Raw genomic sequence first — 16,045 nt, forward strand, 5'->3', positions numbered from 1 at the left:
GACCTTCAGGCTGTGTATATAAGGTGTATATGAAACATTAATGAATTGTGTGAATGTACACACACTTTGTTTAATGCACAAAATTATAAAAAATATTGGCTAAAATTACCTTCAGGCTGTGTGTATAAGGTGTATATGTAACATAAATGCATTCTGTGCTTAGATTTAGGCCCCATCACCATGATATCTCATTATGGTATGCAATTATTCCAAAATACGGAAAAATCCCATATCCAAAATACCTCTGGTCCCAAGCATTTTGGATAAGGGAGACTCAACCTGTATAAAGAATAAAGACTTGTGATATTCAAACATATGGACATATTATAACTATGTGTCCCATATACATAAAGAAGTTTTGATTTAGTTAACTTGGGCACTGTGCCCTGGTTGTCGTCTATCTCAAGGCAATACAAGGGAAGGGAGGAGGGGAGAGGAACGGGAGGCAGATGGACAGGAAGGAAAAGGGGAGGGAAAAAAAGGGGGGGCGAAGGACTGTGGAGAAAGGGGAAGGGGGGTGGGGGAGAGGGGAAAAAAGAAAAATGAGACTGATATTAGATATTAAAGCTTCTTAAGGTGACATAATGTCATGTCCCTCATTATAAGAATATGTTCCAAGTAAATTTTTCATTAAGTCCCTTTGGTGATAGTGCATCCAGAAGAAAGATCCATTTGGATTCACACTTAGATAGAGCCCGCTGTCTATCGCCTCCTCTTGGTGGTACCGGGATGTGGTCAATGATTTTATATCGAAGGCTGGACAGAGGATGGCCACATAATCTGAAATGGCGTGCCACTGGTTGGTCAATCTGTTTGCCTTCCAGGGATGCTTTTATGGCCGTTCGATGGAGCGCCATCCTGTCACGTAGATTTCTGATGGTTTGTCCAACATACAACATGCCACATGGGCAAATAATAATGTACACAATGAAAGGTGTGGTGCATGTGAGCACGTGACAAATTTTGTATATTTGGCCTGTATGTGAATTGAAAAACTCATGGCCCGTTTCCAAATATTTACATGTGGTGCAGGATGCACACTTGTAGCACCCTGTTTTTTTCATCTGAGTGGTCAAAGTTTTGGAGTGGTCCTTTTTTCCCTCCCCTTTTCCTTCCCGTCTATCTATTTAATATCTAATATCAGTCTCGTTTTTCCTTTTTTTCCCCTCTCCCCCACCCCCCTTCCCAGTGGCGTACCTAGAAATTTTTCTCCCCCAAGCCAAAAAATTCTTCTGCGCCCCCCCCCCCCCATACCCCCCATATTTGGCACTAGTAAAGGGACAAATAGGCGCGCACTGCCAAAAGGGTGTGTGGCTTTGTTGAAATGGGCGTGGCTTCACGTAAAGGTGCGTGGCATTGCAGGAAAACACTACCTTATACCCCAGTTTTGCAACCTGTACGCCCAGACGTTAGCCACCACAGGAAAGAAAAATAATCCTGATTCATGCCCCTTACATTATTTGTCATTTTTCCTCCTTATAGTAATGCCCAGTATACATTATTCCACATACTGCAATGGCCTTAGCCATTATGCCACACACAATAATGCACATGACACAATATGCACACACTGTAATGCCCCTGACACATTATGCCACACACCGTAATGCCTGTGACACCTTATGACAGGAATCGCAATGCCCGTTATACATTATGCTACACACTGCAATGCCCCTGATACATTATAGCACATACAATGTCTGTGACACAGTATGACACACACCACAATGATCCTGAGACATTATACCACATACCACAATGCCCGTGATATAGTATACAACACACCGTAATGCCTGACACATTATGACACACACCGCAATGTCCGTGATACATTATGCCACACACCGTAATGCCCATTACACATTAAGTTCTACAGTAAGGCTTCTAATTACTTTTAAATTACCTGCTCGTTGCCAGGGGTTTCATGCTCTTGGTTCCATGCACAGTGCCAGGGGTATTCATGCTCAGGGTGTCATGCTCGTTGCCAGGGGTTTCATGCACTGGGTGTCATGCTCGTTGCCAGCGGTTTCATGCTCTTGGTTACATGCACGGTGCCAGGGGTATTCATGCTCAGGGTGTCATGCTCGTTGCCAGGGGTTTCATGCACTGGGTGCCATGCTCGTTGCCAGCGGTTTCATGCTCTTGGTTCCATGCACGGTGCCAGGGGTTTTCATGCTCAGGGTGTCATGCTCGTTGCCAGGGGTTTCATGCACTGGGTGTCATGCTCGTTGCCAGGGGTTTCATGCACTGGGTGTCATGCTCGTTGCCAGGGGTTTCATGCACTGGGTGTCATGCTCGTTGCTAGGGGGTAGTGCTTGTTGCTAGGGCGTGCTCCCAGTGCCACATATGCCCCCAGTGCCAGATATTCCCCCACAGTGCCAGGTATATGCCCCCAGTGCCAGATACTCCCCCACAGTGCCAGGTACATGCCCCCAGTGCCAAATATACCCCCCCAGTACCACATATGCCCCCTCAGTGCCTGCTCCCCCCAGTGCCAGATATTCCCCCACAGTGCCAGGTACATGCCCCCAGTGCCAAATATACCCCCCCAGTGCCACATATGCCCCCTCAGTGCCTGCTCCCACCAGTGCCAGATATTCCCCCACAGTGCCAGGTATATGCCCCCAGTGCCAGATATTCCCCCACAGTGCCAGGTATATGCCCCCAGTGCCAGATATTCCCCCACAGTGCCAGGTATATGCCCCCAGTGCCAGATATTCCCCCACAGTGCCAGGTATATGCCCCCAGTGCCAGATATTCCCCCACAGTGCCAGGTATATGCCCCCAGTGCCAGATATTCCCCCACAGTGCCAGGTATATGCCCCCAGCGCCAGATATTCCCCCACAGTGCCTGCCCCCCCCCCCCCCGCTCCTTTGTGTTGGAGGGACACGGAGCGCACAGCACGCGCCTCTCCCGTGTCCCTCCTGGCTCTCCGGCCGGTCTAATAAAGGAAGTGCCGGTTCGTGAGCCAATCAGAGCTCACGAACGGCACTTCCTTTATTAGACCGGCCGGAGAGCCAGGGAGGGACACAGGAGAGGCGCGCGCTGTGCGCTCCGTGTCCCTCCTTACAGCAGCGGAGGGAAGGAGACCGCAGATTGACATGCGGACGCTCGTCCGCATGTCAATCTGTGCAAAGTCAGTGGCGCCCCCGCAGCCCCTCGCCCCCAAGCCACCGCGAGGACTGCGGGGGCAGTAGTTATGCCACTGCCCCTTCCCCTTTCTCCACAGTCCTTCGCCCCCCCCTTTTCTTTTTTTCCCTCCCCTTTTCCTTCCCGTCCCTCTCCCTCCCGTTCCTCTCCCCTCCTCCCTTCCCTTGTATTGCCTTGAGATAGACGACAACCAGGGCACAGTGCCCAAGTTAAATAAATCAAAACTTCTTTATGTATATGGGACACATAGTTATAATATGTCCATATGTTTGAATATCACAAGTCTTTATTCTTTATATTTGTATCTGCACTTTTTTTAGCTTCACAGCTGCCGAACAGTGACTTTTAAATCTTTTTTCAACCTATTTTAAATACACTGTATGTCTCACTTCACTTTCATCAGCTTTAGTTTGCTGGGTACTGCATATAATTCACATGCCTTCACACTCTTTTTCTTTTTGCGCTTCACTGACAGGCTTTCCCGGCGCCTGCTAACTCACGAACGCGTTGCCTAGCAACATACACGTCATCGGTGAGCCGCTCACGTGACCCACCCGGAAGTCCTGGTTACAGACGCCGGGAACACCTCACCTCTGCTCTTCACGCTATTTAACAGGTGAGTGTTTCTGGGTTTAGTTTGGTTCGTTTTGTGTTTTTTTCACAGCACTAGGGTTTACTTACCTGATGAAAAGGCTGCCATGCCTTGAAACGTTGTAAGATACCTGCATTTTGTTGGCTTTTTTTGACACCATGTCATCTGTTGTCACTATGTTTTAAACACTAAACAAGATTTTTCACAAGTCCTTGGAGTGCCGCCTGTTCCTTCGCCGCTAAACACCTGAGCCACAGGTGGGGAAGGACACCTCTGCTATATGATTATTAGGAGGGCACCCAGGCATTTTTTCCTTTAATCAGAGTGCCGGATGTTTTTTCTTGTATGCTATTGGGATGTGGCAATCATCCCTACGTATCAAGGCACCTGAACTATTCTTATTCAGCTGTTTGTCCTTGCTGGACTCCTTCAGGAAACAGCGTATATTATTTATTTAATACTTTTGGACTTTCGTTTATCACGAACCGTACTACCAGTGCATTTCACCGTCACTACAGCTGTTGTATAGCAATTGGCACTGTGCTTGCTGTCGCCTTCAGGAGGCAGTATGACAACTCCCCCTACATCGGGACCTCTGTCGTTCATTGACCTTAAACAGCATTTGGACGAAACCCTGAGTTATAATGAAGAACAAGCTCACCAGATGCTCTTTGGCGAAGAGCTCAGCATCAAACCAGAACCATCTACTACAAACGAAATTTTTCAAATACTTCTTAAATTGCGTAATAAGGAAACAGATTACCTCCTACATGGAACTTCTCTGTCGGATTATTTCCGTTCAAAGATGATACCACGAGGGTGCAGAATAAAGAATACGCCTACCATCGGCCGCAACAGCGCAGAATTTTGTCGCAAATGGGTATCTATACTCAATAAATGCAGCTTCGACCTTATGTTACTCGTTATTGACGAAGCAAGATCTACACTATTGGATACCAGGTCTAAATTATCAGCAGCTATCACTAAATATAAACTACAGTTGGAGGATAAGAAACATCAGTCCCAATGGGAAAGATTGGAACAACAGTGCAATACATATCGACAAGACCTAATCAAATTTAAACAGAAAAAACTTATTGCAGTACAATCCGATTACGAGGACCAATGAGTATACCGGTGGCTGCAGGGATCCGATCCACCGTTCCGTTCTTGATCCCGGGTCTCTTGGAGAGATAGAAAGGCATCACAAAGAAGAAATAGATCACAGTCTAACAGCGACAGTGACTTTTTAGTCACCGACTCTGAAGACCCTCAGTCATCCCGCACTACCCCTTTAGCCAGGGCCACACGTTCAAAGGTAGAAAATCTCAACAAGGAAGAACGCGACGTGGGGGCCAAAATCAAAGGATCTTCTAAACCACCCATCAACAAAGGGAGGAAATCATTTTTAATTTATCATCTCGTGAATTCACCGTTACCGAATTAAAGGTTCTCAGCAAAGGACTGTCCTTCGTGCCCACACACAGTCACCGCGACTTAGATTGGAAGGTGGACCTGTATGGTCTCCATAGGACTTTCAAAACGAAAGAATTCTTCCAGCATAAGCACGATTCCCTTTGTGACTCTAATAAAGGCAGGACAGTAAATAAAAGAACCACGTTTGATCCCACGTCAACGAATGCTTCATTAAAATCATTCAACCGGTTAATGGATATGGCAGTTACCAAATATCATGCAGCTCAGCCCAATGTTATTCCAAACCTCACCAGAGCAGAACAAAAGGCCTTACGCGATCTGTCACATTATTCAGATATCATTTTCCGCCCTGCGGATAAGGGAGGTGGTATTGTAATTCAGGACACTAATAAATACATTAACAATATTGACCTGCTTCTTCAAGATCAATCTACTTACCGCCACTTGCCCGTCAACCCTACGGATTAATTCAAACGGGAATTGAATCTGACTTTAGCAGAAGCTTACAACTTGGGACATTTTGATAAAAAGACCAATGGTTCATTGATCACAGATCACCCGATTACACCAGTATTATACACAATCCCCAAGCTTCACAAGAATCCGGTAGACCCACCACCTAGACCAATCATTTCAGCACGAGGATCGTTGTTACAACCTATTTCTCAGTTTCTGGATCAACTCATTCAGCCGTATATCATGCAACAGCCCACGTTCCTTAAGGACACTACTCAATTATTAATTAAATTAAAGCACCTTGGAACCGTGCCTACCAATACCCTGTTATGCACTCTAGATGTCAAAAATCTATATACGGTCATCCCCCATACCAGTGGCTTAGCTGCGATGGAATTGTTCCTCTTTAAACACCATTTTGATGCTATACCTATCCCACTGTTCCTACATTTGCTGTCCAAAACCTTAACACAGAATTATTTCATTCACCATGGCCAATATTATGTACAAACAACTGGATGTACGATGGGGTCCTCAGTGGCCCCATCATTCGCTAATGTATTTATGTTCCAACAGGAAGATCTGTTTTTCTTTTCATCACCTGATACAGTAGGCAAAATGCTACTTTACACACGCTATATTGATGATCTGCTGATCATCTGGTCTGGAACAGAGGAGGAACTTATCAAATTAATCAATCGGATTAATACAGAGGATTCCCCCATTAAATTTACTTATCAGATCAGTTCCACCAGCATCAACTATCTAGATGTAACCATTGAGATTGCACACAACCAGCTTCAAACCAAGTTGTTCTCGAAACCCACGGACCGCAACACGCTGCTTCACCACAGCAGTTGACACCCGCCGGCATTGATACGGGGGCTTCCAAGATCTCAGATGCTCAGGGCAGCCCGTATATCTAGCGACAAGCTTACCTTAGCTAATACGCTAGAACAGATGATCCACAAATTTGCGGACAGAGGTTACAAACTCAGAGAATTAATTAAGATAAGAGACGAGGTATTACAAATCCCCAGAGATCAGCTGCTATATAGCGTGTTAAAATAACAACTTGGATCACGAATCCCCTTCGTGACTCAATTTACCACTGCCAGCAAAGTTATGCCACGAGCCACAAAAGGTCTGTCGCCCATTGTTTCAGGTGATAAAGAACTCCCCTGCTTCAAGAATACTACATTGATGCCTAGTTACAAAAGGGGACCGAACATTAGGGACATTCTAGTAAAAACTAATATTGTCCCAAAGGACCACTCCAAAACTTTGACCACTCAGACGAAAAAGCCAGGGTGCTACAAGTGTGCATCCTGCACCACATGTAAATATTTGGAAACGGGCCATGAGTTTTTCAATTCACATACAGGCCAAAAATACAAAATTCGTCACGTGCTCACATGCACCACACCTTTCATTGTGTACATTATTATTTGCCCATGTGGCATGTTGTATGTTGGACAAACCATCAGAAATCTACGTGACAGGATGGCGCTCCATCGATCGGCCATAAAAGCATCCCTGGAAGGCAAACAGATTGACCAACCAGTGGCACGCCATTTCAGATTATGTGGCCATCCTCTGTCCAGCCTTCGATATAAAATCATTGACCACATCCCGGTACCACCAAGAGGAGGCGATAGACAGCGGGCTCTATCTAAGTGTGAATCTAAATGGATCTTTCTTCTGGATGCACTATCACCCAAGGGACTTAATGAAAAATTTACTTGGAACATATTCTTATAATGAGGGACATGACATTATGTCACCTTAAGAAGCTTTAATATCTAATATCAGTCTCGTTTTTCCTTTTTTCCCCTCTCCCCCACCCCCCTTCCCCTTTCTCCACAGTCCTTGGCCCCCCCTTTTTTTCCCCTCCCCTTTTCCTTCCCGTCCCTCTCCCTCCCGTTCCTCTCCCCTCCTCCCTTCCCTTGTATTGCCTTGAGATAGACGACAACCAGGGCACAGTGCCCAAGTTAACTAAATCAAAACTTCTTTATGTATATGGGACACATAGTTATAATATGTCCATATGTTTGAATATCACAAGTCTTTATTCTTTATATTTGTATCTGCATACTTGCACTTTTTTTTAGCTTCACAGCTGCCGAACAGTGACTTTTAAATCTTTAAATACACTGTATGTCTCACTTCACTTTCATCAGCTTTAGTTTGCTGGGTACTGCATGTAATTCACATGCCTTCACACTCTTTTTCTTTTTGCGCTTCACTGACAGGCTTTCCCGGCGCCTGCTAACTCACGAACGCGTTGCCTAGCAACACACACGTCATCGGTGAGCCGCTCACGTGACCCACCCGGAAGTCCTGGTTACAGACGCCGGGAACACCTCGCCTCGGCTCTTCACGCTATTTAACAGGTGAGTGTTTCTGGGTTTAGTTTGGTTCGTTTTGTGTTTTTTTCACAGCACTAGGGTTTACTTACCTGAGGAAAAGGCTGCCATGCCTTGAAACGTTGTAAGATACCTGCATTTTGTTGGCTGTTTTTGACACCATGTCATCTGTTGTCACTATGTTTTAAACACTAAACAAGATTTTTCACAAGTCTTTGGAGTGCCGCCTGTTCCTTCGCCGCTAAACACCTGAGCCACAGGTGGGGAAGGACACCTCTTCTATATATATATATATATATATATATATATATATATATATACAGATGGAGCCATGCTAATTGCCGCATCTGGGGTGTGCATGCGTCCGTGATGCACCCGCGTCCCTTTCACTAGAATGGCTGTGTGCTCCCGGGGTGACTAGGCGGACTGATCGCCCAGTCAGGGCGGGAGCGCTCATATGCGATGGAGCCGCACTAGATGGGTGCAGCTCCATCTGTGTGTGTGTGTGTGTGTGTGTGTGTGTGTATATATATATATATATATATATATATATATATACGCACCCCTAAACATGGGCTCTTACCACTGCATTCCCCCAGTTGGGCCCTTCATGCCCCAGTTCGACACTGCCTGTCACCATGTACGAGCCAGCTGTGCAGCCGGACCAGTCTTTGGGGGCAGCCCAGCATCTCTAGGAATGCCCCCGGAGTGATAAAAATGGACGTGGGTCACAAAGCTATGTACCTTCCCACAAGGACACTTCCCCTTTTTGGCCAGATGTGACACTTTTCAGTGCACCAGGTGTCACTGACCTCAGTGATGTCCCTGCTCCTTGTGCAAATCAGGCTCTTAGAGATTCTATGTTACCCAAAGCTGTGGTGTGGCACTGTGAGATGGGTGGCCACATAATATTAGCAAGGACAGGCCCAGATGCAGGTACCTTATATCTTCCTTTTCCCCTAAATAATGACTTAACATATGAGTATGCCACAAGATCTAGAAGATCTAGAAGTTCTAAAAGGGAAACCTAACATGTTGTGAGTGAATTGAATAAACTGTACCAAAAGCTTCTTACAGTTTATTAAAGATCATGTGAAATTTGGTTTATGAATGTGTTCATAGAAGGCACCCATTCCCAAACCATTTCTTTCATTGTAATCATCTTTACCTTGATAAAAGAATAACAGCCACCCTCTTCTTCAGGCCCCTCGCAGAAAGTCTGCAGTTTGATCATGTCCTATTTGCAGTCATTTCATACTGTCACTGTATCATTTAAGAAGACATTAATATAAATTGACTGCATCACCATAGTGACCCAGGGGACAGCCACATTGTTGACTTAGACGATAAGTATAATTAAGAAGATAAATGAAAATTACAACACTATTAATAATCTGGATTTAAAACAAGGGGCAGGTTGAATTGGCTTCTGCAAGCTCCGGAGAAGGTCACCTTCAGCTGCTTACGCATTAATGACCACAAAGCCTGGAACTGAAGCTTGCTGAACTGTGGGCTTTCACAGCTCTATTGTTACCCTTTTCTGTTCTATGCTTTGAAAGTGAACATCCTGGAAACAGAAAATGTATCACCTTTGCAGCCGGGAGCGTGATGTTCTGCTTTCTATTTAATGCTGTGATTTTACTGTTAATGCTCTACCTTAGGTTTTTGAGTATTGTTATTTCTGCATATTATTATTTTCATTCCTCCTACTGCATACAGTATAATGTTACCTGTTCTGTTTATCCTGGAAAGTTCCTTTGATGTAATAATGCCTTCCTATTTCTTTTGATGTTATATTTGTCTACATTATTTTAATCTACAGCCTCAGGCCACAAAGCAAGTGGTGGAAGTTGCAGGTGCTGGGCCCAGGTGCAAAAATATGCTTTGTGCTGTCCTTCTCTGCCCCACGCAGAGTTAATAATATGCGACATGGTAGTATGGCACGTGACCGACAAACAATACAAACAGCATTCCAGTGAGTGTCAAACAATACAGAGAGCAACCACATTAATGCCAACAGTACAAATAGCATTCCAGTGACTGCCATATAGTAAAGACTGCATTCTATTTCCTGGCATACAGCACAGAGAGCATTCCAGTGACAGCTTTACAGTAAATACAGGGAGAAACAGAAGGTGACAAGGGGAGGCAGAGGGTGACAGTGGGAAGCTGTGGCTGACAGGGGGAGGCAGCAGGTGGCAGGGATAAGCAGATGTTCTCTGGAGGAGGACAACAGAGGGGAAGCAGTTGGTGACAGGTGTGGCAGAAAGTGACAGGAAGAGGCAGTGGATGACAGGGAAGGCAGTGGGTGACAGGGTAGGTTAGTGGATGACAAAGGAAGGCAGAGGATCATAGAAGAAGCAGTGGGTGAAAGGGGAGTGAGAAGCTGATTGGAGGAGGCAGTGGGTGACTCCTGTTCGGATACCCAAAGTGCCAACTTTGCGCCTCAGGAGGTTGCAAGAAGAAATGTCAGCTCCACTGCTCTTGGGCATCTAAAAGGAGCAACAATTGAATTGCTCCATTTTGCCCCCCCCCCCCCCCCCCCTTTTGGTTGCCGCAGGGTAAAACAATTGAATTTGTACAATTGAACAAAAAATACAAACAGTATTTTCTTTTACATGATAATAATAATAATAATAATAATAATAACTACAGGGTGTTCGGAAAGTCACTGTGCACTTTTGTGTATACATAATACATAATGTAAACATGAATGATAATTATAAACAATGTTGAAAATTACCACCGTTAGCATCAAGACAGGTTTGGTTCCTTTTTATTTTGTTTCTAAACACCTCTATATACATAAGTGCACAGTGACTTTCAGAACAAAATATGGGGTCTTTTCATAAAGCAGTGAAAACAGTGGAGAAGTAAAGCAGTGGAAAAGTTGCCCATGGAAACCAATCAGCTGCTCCGTATAATTTTATAATATGTAATTAAATAAGAAATGTTACCTCAATGTTGATTGGTTGCCATGGGCAACTTCCCCACTGGCTCACTTCTCCACTCTTTACGCTGCTTTCTGAAAAGTGCACAGTGACTTTCCAAACACCCTGTACTTATGAATATGTTAAAAAGTATTACTGTAGTTAGACTTGTCTGAAAGAAAATAAATAATAAAAGAAGCAACTCTACTCGGTGGAAAATTTGCTATTAGCTAATTAGTCTATGAATATAATAATAGTACAAATACTTCTTACGAACAGACGTGATCCTCCAAGGAGACCGCTGAGGAGTTGAGTGTCTCTGCTTAATCAAACAATGCATTGAAAAACAAAAACTAATGAAAGTAAATTTTTAGATAACAATAACATTTGAGTATGTAAATGGCATCCAGTCCTGGGAATAGACTGAATTTTGGATTGAATGAAAATATATATACATAGCTGATCTCAGGCCTTTGTTCCTGCTGTCGACAGCAAGTTCTAATTTGCTGAATTTCTAATGCAATTGCCACTACATGTATAGGTAGATAATATATTGTTTAATCCATGGCTTGGTGACTTTGTTGTCCCTGACAGCGACAATAGTCAGAAAAAATTACAATAGTCAGGAAAAAAAGTCCGTTTCATACAAAACTTTGGAGAGAATGGTGGATGTGGATGAAAACAGCACACATGAATAGATTTCTGTAAACCACTGCAGTCTTTATCTAGGGCAGTTTAAGAAATTAAATTAAATGACTGTAGGTACCCACAAATCAATTTCTATTTGTTTCTGTTATCAGATATGTTTTAAATGGGAATGCAGTCATAGGGGGGAATTCAAATGTTTGAAAAGTCGGTTGGGTGTCCGTTTTTTCCTGTCTATTAGATAGGAAAAAACAGACACCCAACTGAATTTTCAAACAATTGAACTCCACCCATTATGTCGACAGACAATTTAACAGTAAAGGGCAAAGGCCCGTATTCACGGGCAGAAGTGGGGAGAGATGTGTGCTGAGTGAACCGCTCAGCACACATCTCTCCCCCTGCTCAGCACAGCGCGATGTGTGCTGAGCGTGTGGGGGGAGAAGGGGGGGGGCGCTTATTTCACCCAGCAGGTGAAATGAGCGACCTGCTAGATTGAGCCTGCATGCAGGCCAATCTAGCACCAGCAATAGCCGCGCATCGCTATCGCTGTGGGGTACACACAGAGAGATAATTCTTAAAATCTAAGCAATCTAGTCAGATTGCTTAGATTTGAGGTTGGGATTGCTCCATGCGTACCCCCCTTTAGGGTTAATATTAGAGATGTGCACCGGCCTAATCTTGGGTTTTGGGTTCTAGTTTTGGATCTGTATCTACTTTATGTTTTGTATCTGTATTTGTTTTGTCAAAACCTCCCTTGCGAGTTTTGGATCTGTATTTGTTTTGGATCTGTATTTTTCTGAAAAAATCATAAAAACAGATAGAGTTACAAAATTTGTGCCTGTTTTTGTTCCTACAGTATTATTAACCTCAGTAACATTAATTTCCACTCATTTCCAGTCAATTTTGACCACATCACAATATTGTTTTCATCCAGCATCATATCTTGCAGGTTTTTGGATTCCATATAAAGTAGCCGCATCCGAGATCAATTGCACTCCCTTTCTGCCACGATGTCTGCAATAAAGTGGAAATATGTTGAATTAATACAAAAATTAGTTGTGTATATTGGTAAAAAAACATTTACATGGTACTACATACAGTACCTTGCGTAAAGCTGGATGAAGCAGTTACCTTCTCCAGGTCGAACATAATTTACAGGAACTGATCCTACATTGAGGCTGAAAATAATCTGTACAGATGATTACAGCATATAAAATATATATATTTTACAATATATATTTGTCATTATTTGTACTGTGGTCAAAATTGCCTGGACAGGACTGGAAATTATTGTTATTGGGTTTAATAATACTCTAGGGACAAAAAAAGGCCAAATCATGTGATTTTAGCTGTTTTTGTAAATAAAATAAAAAAAATGAAACCAAAATCAGCAAAAAAGGTGTGACACAGAACTTTATCAATAACTAGATTAGGAGCCCAAGGGAGGTAGATTATTAGTAAAAGGAAGGATTGATTCATTTATTTGTTTGATTTCAAAAAATGTAAGTTATCATTGGGTGCATTGGTGACGGTCTTCATTGCATAGACAACAATATTTATTGGTTATATTATTGTACTAATCTGACTTTTACTTATCCGACTTTTACTTTTTCTTTGATTTTACATGCCCTGCCAATCTATGCCTCTCCTCTCAATTGTTCATCCTCCATATCTAGCAACAAACAATAACCAAATGGGGTACAGCACATACTACAATTTGTACAAAAAATGTACTACCTACAGTGTCGCAATACGTGTATGAGTCAGAGATAATAATCTAATGCTAAGGTTTAATTTAACCAACAGTGTGGCACAATATGTTTTTGAGATGAGAACGAAAAAATATATTACTGAGGTACCACCTTCACCCACAGTGTCGCACAATACATGTACTGTATGAGACTTTGAGTAAGAAAAAATAATAATACACTGTGGTCTGACTGACAGTGTCACAGTACTAAATAAAATAAAAATTCTATAGTACATTGGGGTACAGTCCAAAATATCTATCTATCTATCTATCTATCTATCTATCTATCTATCTATATATACAGCATACATGTAACCCGGCTCTCCTTGTAGCAATCTCAGCACCGGGTGCCTCCGTGGTGGAGAAAATACACAAACAACAGACGCGGCACTCCTGGTGACTATACCAATAAATCTCTCAGGCAGGCAGTGTAGAAAAGGCAACGTTTCAATGCCGGTTTAATCAGGCATTTTACTCAGGTATAAAGAAAGACATAAACTTCTTACCTTATCTAAGACATTCACCCTGTGCTCGGCGGCAGTTGGACGGCGGGACGCAACCCACTCCGTGAAGCGCGGAGGAAGTGACGTCAGATCACGTCACATCCTGCAACTGTGCTCCCCATCACCATGGTTACATAAACAATAACAGCATGTATTGATCACTTAGGGGGAACCATTTATAAAGGTTTTCCTTGCGCTTAATGCATTCTATTGTATTTTAGCAAGTAACAGTGGGACATCACGTACGGCCGTGCATTCAGTGTATTAAGCAATATATCAGTACCCAATTTAGCATTATTATCCTCATTAAGGAGCAGGGTTAATATGCATAAGCTGCTATGTGTAGCCCATTGTGGCCTGTACTGTTGTTTGTACCCACGATCGTATATTACATCTGAGTTACGTCTTGTTTGCAGTCATCCAATATTATTGTTTATGTAACCATGGTGATGGGGAGCACAGTTGCAGGATGTGACATGATCTGACGTCACTTCCTCCATGCTGCATTGAAATGTTGCCTTTTCTGCACTGCCTGCCTGAGAGATTTATTGGTATAGTCAGTCACCAGGAGTGCCGCGTCTGTTGTTTGTATATGTATGTATATATATATATATATATATATATATATATATATATATAATTTATTATTATTTATTTATTTATTCTATTTTAGGCTTTTCAGCTTTTATTATTTTAATTTTTCAGTTGGGCGGAGCCCCTGGATGGATGGACAGATCACCCCTAGGTGGACAGACCACCCTTTGTCAGATACAGCAGATGACAGACAGAGCATCCCTGGACTGATACTGATAGGAGTCGCACACACCAGCCTCTGGATGTATACACAATATACTGTTTTTTTTTAACACTGAGGCAGAGCCTCTGGATGTATATGGCAGATCACCCCTTGTCAGATACACCACCAGACGACAGAGAGCACCCCTGGACTGATATACCAGCCCTACAGCAGCCAGCAGCCCCACACCCACGCCACACAACCCAGAACTTTCCACAGCCGGAGTGAAAATGGCACAGATCACTGGGACCTTTTATATAATCCAAAATCCGAGTCAGGCGGGAAACCCTGAGCTGGATTATGACTCGGATTGGGAAGTTTGGGTGGGTCCGGACCCGCTCATCTCTAGTTAATATAAGGCGGACATTCAAAGTGAATGTACTGTCGACATGCCGACTGTCAACATACCCAAGGTTAATATTCTGTCAATATTGACATTGTGAAAGGCGTCCTGCTGTCAATGTTGACATTCAAACCATGTCAACATCATGGTGTTAACATTTTGAATGTCGACATTTTGAACGGTGACCTTTTTATTACCACGCCCATTAAAAAGACTCACTCTTAGCTATGTCACTAGTTCCTGATGAACTGCCCTTTCATAAATATTTACAGGTGCCATTAAAAGAGACACATGTGAAATGCACAGTGACAACTGCATTGCGTATAGATCAGATACAAATTCAGTTATGACTATGTGACTCTATCTAAATAAAGCTAAATTGTTTGTTCATTCAAGTATAAAATGGCCTAGCTCCCATTTATTTAATTACTAGTAACTGTACAGTACACTTGTTGTCTCTCTACTTCAGTGTTATTAAATCTTACGGTTACCACCCATCCGTGAATGGGACGGACAGTCTGATAAACACAAAAACTGTCTGGAGTCTGGATACCTGCTCATCCCAGATAGGCCTGGTCAGGGAATACTAAAGCTGCCATTAAGGTACAGCTCCACACAACTATGCCCAGCTGTGGTAGATGCCCTTTATGCTTCATGCCCACCCAATGTCTATCTCTACATGCGGAGTACTCAAGCCTACCTACACCCACCATGGTCCTCCTCCACCTGCAGCCCACCTCCTGTAAGCAGTGAGTGAAGAGTCAATGTCAGTGCATCACAAGTCGGCCCTCTCTTCATTATATACCGTAATACCACTTGATTTTTGTTTGAGAGTCAATGCCGTGGTCACCATTGTAAACTATCATTTATCTGTGTGTGACTGTGCATTTTTTGTGAAAGCGGATGTATGGTTGCTAAATGCAACACCAATTTTTATTAACTGTACTAGTTTTTAAAAATGCATATCTTTAGACATTGCCATATAAAAATACATGAGGGGGCTCTGAGGCATATATAGGGACATAAGGGGACAGATTCAATTGCCGGCAGGAAATTTAAAACATCTTATGGCACAG

The 16,045-nt window shown here is 43.2% G+C and overlaps 1 long non-coding RNA gene across 1 annotated transcript in view; it reads left to right on the forward strand.

The window, feature by feature from the left end:
- LOC134935082 (uncharacterized) overlaps nucleotides 1-15,322 on the forward strand; it is a 239,421-nt gene extending 224,099 nt beyond the window's left edge. Inside the window, exon 3 of the long non-coding RNA XR_010179889.1 lies at nucleotides 14,536-15,322. This is a non-coding gene — a long non-coding RNA (uncharacterized LOC134935082). The remainder of the gene's footprint in view (nucleotides 1-14,535) is intronic.
- Nucleotides 15,323-16,045: the final 723 nt, after the last annotated feature.

The sequence above is a fragment of the Pseudophryne corroboree genome, chromosome 6 (genome assembly GCF_028390025.1).
Source record: "Pseudophryne corroboree isolate aPseCor3 chromosome 6, aPseCor3.hap2, whole genome shotgun sequence".
NCBI lineage: Eukaryota > Metazoa > Chordata > Amphibia > Anura > Myobatrachidae > Pseudophryne > Pseudophryne corroboree.